At 42.4% G+C, this 11,226-nt stretch overlaps 1 long non-coding RNA gene across 1 annotated transcript; it reads right to left on the bottom strand.

The window, feature by feature from the left end:
* Positions 1-8,569: 8,569 nt before the first annotated feature.
* Positions 8,570-10,968, bottom strand: LOC147355551 (uncharacterized). Its single transcript, XR_015144610.1, has 2 exons — positions 10,265-10,968; positions 8,570-9,664 (listed from the first exon to the last, which is right to left on the bottom strand). It is a non-coding gene; the product is annotated as an uncharacterized LOC147355551 (long non-coding RNA).
* Positions 10,969-11,226: the final 258 nt, after the last annotated feature.

The raw sequence follows: 11,226 nt of genomic DNA, 5'->3' as shown, positions 1-11,226 counted from the left end.
TAGCGTCTCACTGCTCCACAACACATCCTAGGTATGTCCCTACCTCGGGACCTTTGCACTTGCCATCCCTTTGCCTGGAAAAAAAAGTCCCTTAGATATCTGCAGGCTTGCTCTTTTGCCTCCTTCAGGTGATCACTCAAACATCACCTTCTCAATGGGACCTTCCCTGACCAGTCACTGTATTTAAAATAGAAACCCCTTAACTGAGTGCTCCCTGTTCACCTGCTCAGATTATTGTAGTACTTACATTTTTTGCCGGAATGTCAAGAGGGCAGGATTTTTGTGTCTTGTTCGCTGCTCTTTCCCCACACCTGGCACTGTCAGTACTCATCATTTTCTTGGCTGAATAAATGAATGTCAGTGCCTACTTTAATTGCTAACAAACTTTCTGAGACTTCTGCTCTTTTTTTATTTTCTTCTCATGGATGTCTCTTGCAGATTTCAACCTGCCACTGTTTTGAGGCTTCTTTCTTCCTCCCAGCATATTCCTACTGGGTGTTGGTTTTAGAGGTAAACACTGTCCTTGTGGTATAATTATGAAGTTGCTCTAGAAAATAGTTCCATCTCCCTTTGAAGTGAATCCTCTTCTTCTTTAAAAAGGCATCAAAACCCCCTACTGAATTCTTCACCGTAGCGAAATTAGTTTCCTAAAGCTGATGGGGAAGCTAATTTGTGTATTGCTGTCAGTTGGAAGGCTTTGAAATTAATTGTCTTAGCTAACCTTGTTTAAATCTAACCATGTTATGTTTAGTGCATAAAAACATTATCTCCTTGTTGGTGTCTGGGGGGATGTGGGTTCTGCCTTATTCTGTCTCCAGGAAGAGAGTGTAATTTTTGTTGGTTTTGAAACTAAGATGGAGAACTCAGTGCTTGTGGGAAGAACTCTCAAATTGGGATGCAGATTTTAGAATTTTAATTCTAGAAATATCCCTGAAGTAGACTGACTGTATGGCTTGAGGTCAGGCTATCTTTTCTGAACCTTTTGGAAGGGGTACATCCTGAAATAATTTAAAATTACATAAGTAATAGAGAAATGTATTTTAATAAAAAATTAAAATTTAAAACCAAAGCCCGAATCCTCTTTGATCATGACTCTCCCATGTTCTTGAAGAATCCTGTATGTTAAATGTTTATATTTCCAGATAATTTGCTATGCATCTGTGCACTAATGTGTGTGTAGGTACTCAGTCATGTCCGACTCTTTGTGACCCTATGGACAGTAGCCTGCCAGGCTCCTCTGTCCATGGAATTTTCCAGGCAACAATACTGGAATGTGTTGCTATTTCCTCCTCCTGGGTTCCTTCCTGACCCAGGGATCGAACTGACGTCCCTTGTGTCTCCTGCATTGGCAGACAGATTCTTTACTGTTACACCACCTGGGAATGCATTAATATGTATAGTATTGTTATATGAACATGTGTTATACATGTTCATATAAATCACATGTACATAAAAATACTCTAAGATTGTAACTTGTGCACAACTGGCTTATTCGACCCAATGGGTGTCTTAAAGTTCTTTTCATGTCAGTCATATATACATTTTATACTTCTGAATAATTTCATGGTATTTCTACCAGTCAGCTCAGGGTATACAACAAAATGTCACAGACTGGGTGGCTTAAATAACAGACATTCATTCCTCACAGTTCTGGGGGCTGGGAGTCCAAGATCAAAGTGCCAAGTGGTTTCGTTCCTGGTGAAACCCTCTTCTTGGCTCACAGCTAACCTTCTCTCTGTGTCGTCACATGGCAGAGACAGAGCAAACTCTGTTGTGTCTTCCTCATACATTAATCTCACCATGGGGTGCCCACCCTCATGTCCTCACCTAAACTCAGTTACCTCTCCAGGGACTCACCTCCTAATTCCACCACACTGGAAGTTAGGGGCCAACAATGCATGTCAGTAGGCGAGAGGGTGACAGACATTCACTCCATAACAGTATTGCATCCTGCGGATAGGTCACTACCTACTTAACATTTTCTTTTTAAAAAAATGTATTTATTTCTTTTATTTGGCTGACCCAGGTTTTAGTTGTGGCACCTAGGATCTTCGATCTTCCTTGCAGCATGAAAGATCTTTAGTTGCAGCATGTGAACACTTGGTTACAGCGTGTAGGATCTCGTTTGCCGACCAGGGATTGAACCCGGGCCCCCTGCATTGGAAGCCTAGTCTTAACCACTGGACCACCAGGGTATTCCCTTAGTTATTTTCTTATTGATGAATGTTTAGGCTGGTTTCAGTTTTTCCTTATTGTAAACCATGCTGTGATAAATATCCTGTTCAGACATCCTCTCTTAGGTGGATATTGAGAAATAGAATGCTGTATTGTAGTTCTGTTATTCTTAAAGTGAGGAAACTGAACAGGTTAAACTTGAAATCATTTCCAGTATAACTGGGTATAATTGGCATCCACGGGGCCCAGGATTTGTACTATGTCAATTCAAACAGATAACAATCTGACCTCAAAATATAATTAAACACTCTTCTGTTTTTACTAGGTTGCTCAGGAAATCTCCAAAGGTAGTGGTGTAGTGGGGAGTGGGCGAGAGTCAAAGTTAGGAGGACATTCTTTTAATGTCCTTTTAATGTCTGTTTGTTTTCAGGTATTATTTGGATTCTTTTGACTTCAGATAGAAATTGTGTTTATCCTTATGGAGGTTGGCAAACCAGTTTTATTTCCATTCGAATGATAAATTCACACATAGAGAAGAGGTATGCATAGTTACAAATTAAAAGACGGAAAAGGATATGAGATTAAAACCCTCCCTCCTGCATCTGTTCCCTAGTTCTCTTGCCAGAGACATGTATTGATTCCAGTCTTTTATATCCTCTTGTCTATGAAAGCAAATTGGCTTAAACATAAATGGTACCATACTGAACACAGTTCGGACGCTTGTCTTTTTCATTTTTTAACTATGGAAAAAATTCAAACATAAACAGAAGTAGGAAGAACAGTATGATAAATCCCTCTGTACTCATCTTTCAGCTGAACAATTACCAGCATATCGCCCGTGCTTTTTCAACTATATGATTGTGTCTTGGACCTGATTCCATTTCAGTTTGTGTAAACTTGCCTCATTTATTCTCATGGTTGCTTAGGATTCTATATAAAGGGGTGCTTCCCTGGTGGCTCAGATGGTAAAGAATCTACCTTCAATGTGGGAGACCTGGATTCAATCCCTGGGTTGGGTGGAGCCTGGTGGTTTACAGCCCATGGGGTCGCAAAGAGTCAGACACAACTCCCGTAATTCACTTTACCAGTGTCCTGTTGATGAACATTTGTATTGTTTCTAATCTTATGTCACTACAAACAATGCAACAGTGTGTATTCTTTTACATTCATCTTTGGGCACATACATGAATAAATAAGAAATTCCTGGAAGTGAAATTGCTGAGTCAAAGGCATATGCATTTAAAATATTGATATGGAATGCCAAATGGCTGACTAATGGAATTTCATTAATTCTTGCTCTCACTTATAGTTATGAGAGTGTTCATTTCCCCCCATGCTCATCAACATAATGTAGTATCACATCTTTTATGTTTAAAATACACTCTGGTTATGTCTTCAGCCATGTTTTTCAACCAAGTAGTGAGATCTGCTTCAGTTCAGTTCAGTTCAGTTGCTCAGTCATGTCTGACTCTTTGCAACCCCATGGACTGCAGCACACCAGGCTTCCCTGTCCATCACCAACTCCAGAGCTTGCTCAAACTCATGTCCATTGAGTCAGTATGCTATCCAACCATCTCACCCTCTGTCATCCCCTTCTCCTCTTTCCTTCAATCTTTCCCAGCGTCAGGGTCTTTTCCAATGAATCAGTTATTTGTATTAGGTGGCCAAAGTATTGGAGCTTCAACTTCAGCATCAGTCCTTCCAATGAATATTCAGGACTGATTTCCTTTAGGATGGACTGGTTTGATCTCCTTGCAGTTCAAGGGACTCTCAAGAGTCTTCTCCAACACTACAGTTCAAAAGCATCAATTCCTAGAAGCTCAGCTTTCTTTATAGTCCAACTCTCACATCCATATATGACTACTGGAAAAACCATAGCTTTGACTAGATGGACTTTTGTCGACAAAGTAATGTCTTGGAAAGTTAATTTAGTAGATAGAAATCAGCATAGGATAGAATAGAACATAACAGAAAACATTGTTAATGGTAACGTGAAGTGTTGTTTTGTCAAACTTCTGCTTTAGCCATGCATCTGGGTATTTGTGTGTGTATGTGAACTGGGTTGTGATGTAAAACATAGTTTTTACCATGGGTCTTGGTCTAAAGAGTTTGAAAAACATTACTACAGTGATGGCAGTTACTTTCTGGACCAAGCTTTTATTCTCAACTCTCACTCTAAAATTTAAAAGAAAAAAACACACAAAAATCCCCCAGATCGTCTCTTTCTTACAGCTCCCCTTTCCCTTTCATCTCTCGTCCTGTCCTTTGAGAAAAATGTACTGATGCAAATTCACTCTCCCTTCTGTCATCTGACCCTACCTAACCTCATGTCAGATGTGAGCTGGTTGGTTTCACCAAAGGGGAGCTATTTACATTCAGAACACATCAGTCTTCCTGGTGAGGAGCCGTCCTGCACAGCACAGGGCATTTAGAATAGTTGCCCCCAGACACTAAGTATCAGGAGCACCCTCTTGGTCACTGCAACTTAAAATAATGCCTCTTCTCCACTTTTCTTAGTTCCCCTTAGGAGCTCGTACCATCCCCAGTGGAAAGTCCTTCTGCTGGTTCTGGGGTGATGGAAACTGGCTAGAGTTCTACTTGAATAAATTAAGTCTCAATCACCTTTGCTTTAAAGTCCTTCCTGGGCTTTCCTGGTGGCTCAGTGGTAAAGAGTCCACCTGCCAATGCTGGAGACATGGGTTCAATCCCTAATCTGGGAAGATCCCACATACTGTGAGGAGCAACTAAGCTCCTGTGTGCCACAACTTTTGAGCTTGTGTGCCGTAGAGCCTGGGAGCCACAGCTAGTGGAGCCCAGGCACCTAGAGACCAAGCTCCGCCACAAGAGAAGCCACTGCAAGGAGAGGCTTCCTTTGGGGAGAAGCTCTTTGCTGTCTGTGAAGTGATAGTCTGAGGAAATTCTGATGAATTGTTCTGGGCATGTGTATCCACCAAGGCCATGTCAGGAACCAGCCAGGAACAGAGGCAGGAGGTCTGCAGGGTATGAAAGGCAAGATTTAGAGAACCTTCAAAAGGTTGTGCAACAACCAGGAGGCTTGAACCAGCAGGAGGTTAAAGTTCTCGGTATTAAGGGATGAGAGGAGGGAAGAGTTACCTGGATCTTGAGAGAGAAAGTTGTGGAGAGGGCCACCTGACATGGGCAGGCCCGGATGGCATTTGGCTAAGGTACTTGGCCAACCTGTGATGACCCCACTGGAAGGGCACAGGGAAATAAATACACCAGCTGTCTCTCCTCCCATCCTCTGACCTCCTACCAAGACCTCCCATTAGCCAACCCTAATGAGCAAGGGAGTCCAATGATGCAGTCTATATAGCTGAGCCTCCTGTATGCTTGGTCCTTACAGAGCAGGGTGGACAAGGGTGGAGAGTACTCTGAAGGAGAAACAGGTGACTGGACAGTAATCTATCTTAGGGGACAGCAGTGGTGTGGATTGAGAGGCCATGGAGTAGAGTGGTTAAGAACACGGTGCCAGAGGCAGCGTCCCCCTGGGCTTAGGTCTTTCCTCTTCCACTTCCTAGATAGTTGCCTCTCTGTGCCTCAGGTTTCCTGATCTATGAAGTAGGAATAATAATGGTGCTCGGTACATGGTGTTGTGTGAGCCATTGAATGTATTATACAGCACATCAAGTACTTAGACCAGTGATTTGTTGTTGTTAAGCTGCTAAGTCGTGTCTGACTCTTTGCAACCCCATGGACTGCAGCACTCCAGGCTTCCCTGTCCTTCCTGTCTCCCGGAGTTTCTTCAAACTCATATCCATCAAGTTGGTGATGCCATCCAACCATCTCATCCTCTGTCACCCTCTTCTCCTCTTGCCTCAGTCTTTCCCAGCATCAGGATCTTTTCCAATGAGTCAGCCCTTCACATCAGGTGGCTAAAGTAGTGATTGACACGTGATAAATGCTCAATAAATGTTAGCTCTTATTAGTATTGTCACTGGGACATTGTTCTTCATGGCTTGTACAGAAAGTTAATGGGTAGGAGAAAATAAATAAGACCTCACTTTGAAGGATGGGGCTTTGCAGAAGTGAAAAGAGGTACAATATAATGATGGTGGAATTGGTTCCCTGGTGTGGAAAAGATTTTTTGTTTCTTTTCCATTATGAGGCTTGACCCCAGCTTTGAAATGTTGATTGCTAGTACAAATTGAGTTTATTTTTCTCACTTTCAGCACTGTCATCTTTTTCTTTTTTAAGAAAAATAATCTATAGGCTGATGGAACATATTTGAATGGAGAGATTAAATTAGCTTTCATTTGCTACTTTCAAATGTTTTAATCCTCTGAAGAGAAAGATTAAAGCTCTTTACAGAGGGGAGGGGGTGTATCACCTTTTTAAAATTAATGTTGATATTCAGCATTCCAGAATCTTCCTTCATTTCTTGCTGTCAGTGGATAGAATTATTTTGTTGCCCCCATCACCACTGGCCATGGTGAAAGGAGAAGTAGGGATTGAGGGAGGGCTGAGGATGCTGGAAAGGAAAGTCAAGTAACAAGTCTGCTTTGTAAAGAAAGGCATGAGGCGGGAATTCCGTGGTGGTCCGGTGGTTGCGATTCCACCTGCCCATGCAGGGCACACGGATTCTATCCCTAGTCCGGGAAGATTCCACATGCCCAGGGGCAGCTGAGCCTGCGCACCACTAGTGGAGCCCAAGCGCTCTAGAGCCTGTGCTCTGTGGCAAGAGAAGCCACCGCAATGGGAAGCCTGTGCACCACAAAGAAGAGTAGCCCCCACTCAGCCCAACTAGAGACAGCCTGTCTGGCAATGAAGATCCAGCACAGCCAAAAGTTTAAAAATTAAGAAAAAAAATGAAGTCATTAGGGAAGGAAAGGGATACAAGGAAGATGTACAAAGCACATCTTAACAAGGGAACCAGCCATGTTGTGAAAATAAATCTTTAGATTGCTGTTATTATCATTTTAGATTGAGTGCCACAGGCATATTAAAAGTGGAAGGTAACCGCTGAAAGAATAGAAAGAAACTGTAACTTTCCTATTAGCAATGGGGAAAACAGTTGGCAGGAGGGGCAGGGGGAGGACCATGCAAAATGCAGGGTAAACAGAAAGCACAAAATAAGAGGGTAGAGCAAAATTCAAATATCTCAATGATTGAAACAGAACGGACTCACAGACTTCAAGAATGAATTTATGGTTACAGCGGGAAAGGCGAGGGGAAGGGACAGTGCGGGAGTTTGGGGTCTACCTGTATGCACTACCACATTTAAAATGGATAACCAGCAAGGACCTACTGTGTAGCACAGGGAACTCTGCTCAATGTCATGGGGCAGCCTGGATGGGAGGGGAATTTGGGGGAGATTGCATACATATATATGTATGGCTGGGTCCCTTTGCTGTGTACTTGAAACTATCATAATGTTGTTAATAGGCTGTATTCCAATATAACATAAAATTTTTAAATTAAAAAATCTCAGTAATCATAATAAATATAAATGGTCTAAACTTACTAGTTAAAAAATAGAGATCAGACAATTCCATGGTGGTCCAATAGTTAGCACTTGGTGCTTTCACAGCTGTGGCTCAGGTTCAGTCCTTGGTCAGGAAACCAAGATCCTGCAAGCCACTCAGCACAGCCAGAAAAAACAGATGAAAAAAATAGAGAGCTATCAAGATGGAGAGTATGGGGGCAGGGTAGTGGTAATCCAGTGTATCTAACACATAAAAACAGAGAAAAGTTGAAATATGTTTTTCCCGTCAGGGGTGGATTATAATCGTGTCTAACATCTTTTATCATTACTTGCATTTCCCACTTTCTCTAGAGACTTCATAAACAAGGGTTTGAATTAAATGGGCTAGGGAGAAATCAGGAGTGGCAGAGAATAGAAATGAGGGGATATCTATTGAGTCAGGTCTGTGCTGCATGGTTTTGAAAGGGAACAAACTCGTTTAGGATAGAAAGGTACATTCTTGCATAGCCTATTAGTCGAATGCTCAGACTATGGTGTCAGACAGACCCGGACTTGAATTCCAATTCATTTAGTCAGTCATTCATTCACTCATTTAACTAATATTTATTGAATATCTTCTATGTGCTAAGAAATTTGCTGGGAGATTGCTTTAATCTCTCCGTGACTTAGGTTCCTCGTTGTATCAGTTATCTGTTCCTACAATAATGTTATGTAAGAAACAATCACAAAACCCCAGGGGCACCTAACAGCAAGCATTTATTACTGCTCACTAGTCTATGGGTAGCCTGGGTGGAAATGCCAGTCGGAGCAGGGCTTGGCTAGTTTTTCTGTGCTATCTTAGGGGCTAAGGGTCTCAGGGAGCTGACTGGTCAAGACTAGCCTAAATGTCTCATCTTCCAGCGGGACACTTTGGGCTTCTTATTGGGCAGGTGTTCAAGAGAGGAAGCAGAAATTGCAAGGCCCTCTGAACTCTAGGCTCTTGACATTCTATTGGACAAAGCAAGACACAAGCCAACCTGATTCCAGGAGTAGAGAAATTGACTCCATCTGTTAATGGACAGAACTGCAAAATCTCACTGCATTGTGAAGTCACATTGCAAGGACTGTGGGTACAAGGAAGGAAGAATTAGGGTCATTTTTTTTGCAGCCAATCTGCTGCAACCATCTTGTTATACTAGGATAATATTAGCACCTACTTCTTAGAGTTACTGTGAGAATTCGGTGAGATCATTGCATACAAAGCAGTAATTCTGAGCCAGGCTTGCAGGAAGTGCTCAGCAAATAACAGCCGTTTCTGCTGCTGTTGTTGTGGGAATAATTAAGGTTATTATTATTATTGATCTGAGTCCTCCTCATCCCTGGGCATCTGTTCAGTGCAGTTCAGAGGTTCAGATCCCCTAGCTGAGCTTTACTCCTGCATGCCTGATTGCTTTTCCTCTTAATAAAGGAGCAAGTCAGTTGATGGAAAACTTCCTTGATTTCTCGAACACAGGTGCCACTGTACGTTAGCATCCTTTGGCCATTAGCTGTCAAGGCAGCCAGGGCAGAGATCTATTTAAAGAACAAGTAGGTGCATTTGCTTTTTGCCATCAAAGCTGTGCCAGGGAAAGAGACACATCTGAAACAGGGGCAGGAGGGTCCTGATATGAGACAGACCTTAGTTTGTCATCTGCATTTACTCAATAAAGTAGAATTAATTGCTTAGTGAGGTTTGGTCTCCTCATGTTAATTAATGATAATACAGCCAGATGTTAATGGTTTGTTATTTGTTTTTATTTGCAAAGGAGGGAGATTGAGCCCTGAGTTAGAAATGCCTCCCAGGTTGCATTTTTGCTAACTTCTATAGTCCTGCTCACAATGCCTCAGCAGGCTGGGTGCTCCTAGTTGAGCTATGAGAATAGGGATCACTGAGTCTTGGTTTTGTTGGGGCTCTTGTTTATTGCCAAAGAATGGCCAAGATGCTTTTCACCATGTGGGATAAACCTCAACGTGCTTGATATTATGGGCCTAACATCAGCCTCCTTTCCAAATGGGAGGCACCAGCATCTGCAAAAAAAAAAAAAAAAGCATCTACATTTACGAAGAAGAGCAGAACAAATTTATCGATAGGAATCTCCACAAATTTTAATTTTTTTATAAGAAGGGAAACACCTTCTTTTGAGTTCTACCCTAAGACTAAAGAGCCAGAGATGAAATGTGTTTGTGATTCATCAGAAAACAGACAGATTTTATTTCTCTTATTTTTAGAAGTAGCTGTCTAGGTACTGGGCTCTGTCGAACGAGAGAGAGATTATATTTGGAAATCCTAATTGTGGAGAGCTTTCTTTAAAAAGCAGCCTAATGCCAAACTGGCTCCCACTGATGCTGCTTTGGTTGTTTCTTTTTTCTCTTTAATCCTTCTGACACTCTGAAAGTAGTTCACACATAGAATTAAAAGAATCCATTTTGTCCATCCTTGATATTTGCTTGACTTTGTAGTCACTCTCTAGAAGCCCCAATCTCATCCTCTGGCCCTCACTTGGAAGAGTGGTGTCAGGAAAAATTATAAATTTAATATTTTAGTTGGAACACTCAACTCAAATAGGCTAAAGCAAAAACAAAACAAAACCCAAAAGCAGAAAGCAAGAAAGGAGAATATTGGCTTACATTATCGACAAATGTAGAAGCTTCAGACACTGCTGGTTCCAGGCGCTCAAATAATGGCACCAGTTTCTTACATCGCTCTCTCTTTTACGTAGACTTCAGTCTCAGGCTGGAGAGAAGCAAAAATGCCCCTCAGCAGCTCCGGACTTATATTCTACCAGTTTAGCAATCCAATGTAAAAGTATGCCTTCTTCCTAACAGCACTAGCAAAGTTTCAGATGGGGATCTCATTGGTTTGCATCGAGTCCCATGCCCTTCTCTGTACCAAACACTGGCTATTGTGGCCAATCCAGTAGATTGGTCAGGCTTATGCAGGAGCCAACCTCTGGAGTAGAGGGAGACATCAGTTTCACCCAGATCTCATGGACAGACTATAGGGCAGAAGTGATTTACTTGAAAGACAGTCAGGAGGAGGGAACTGTGTGCTGCTCGGGCAAAGGTAACAGGTGATTTCTGGGATAATGTGCTAGTCTGGGTCCTTCAGGAAGCAGACACTGAGATGGGATTAAATACTGCAGGATTTAATTAGGGGAAGCACCTGGGGGAGGAAATAGCAAGGGAGCTGGGAAGGCTTGTGGAGCCATCAGACTCTGAGTGAAGGGGAGAGAGAAGGAAGATTCAGTAGGAGTGTCCTGGACTCCCAGGCATTGCAAGAAAGTTTCAGCAAGGGTCAGGAGTCCTCTCCTGACAGTCTCTGGCAGAGAAGCCCCATCTCTCCCCGATTAGGCCTGTTTTAGCATTCCTGCTGCATTCAGTTACTGGCTGGGAACAGCCCATGGGAAGCGTGGCCTCGTTTGCACCAATGGATTTGAGAGTGCAGCAGCTGGGGCCCTCAGTCAATTAAGCTTCCTGTAGCCGGAGCTTCGTAAGGCACGTTCTCATGGCTGTCACAGATAATAACTCACATTTGTAAAGTATATCAGAGATTAAAAGGTGCTATAATAGGTCTTAGCTTAATTAATGCC

Source organism: Bos grunniens, chromosome 17 (genome assembly GCF_055505025.1).
Source record: "Bos grunniens cultivar Pamir isolate PY7600 chromosome 17, Bosgru_T2T1.0, whole genome shotgun sequence".
In the NCBI taxonomy this organism is placed as follows: domain Eukaryota; kingdom Metazoa; phylum Chordata; class Mammalia; order Artiodactyla; family Bovidae; genus Bos; species Bos grunniens.
Note: the sequence above shows the minus strand (reverse complement) of the source record. Positions and strands in the feature narration are given on the sequence as shown.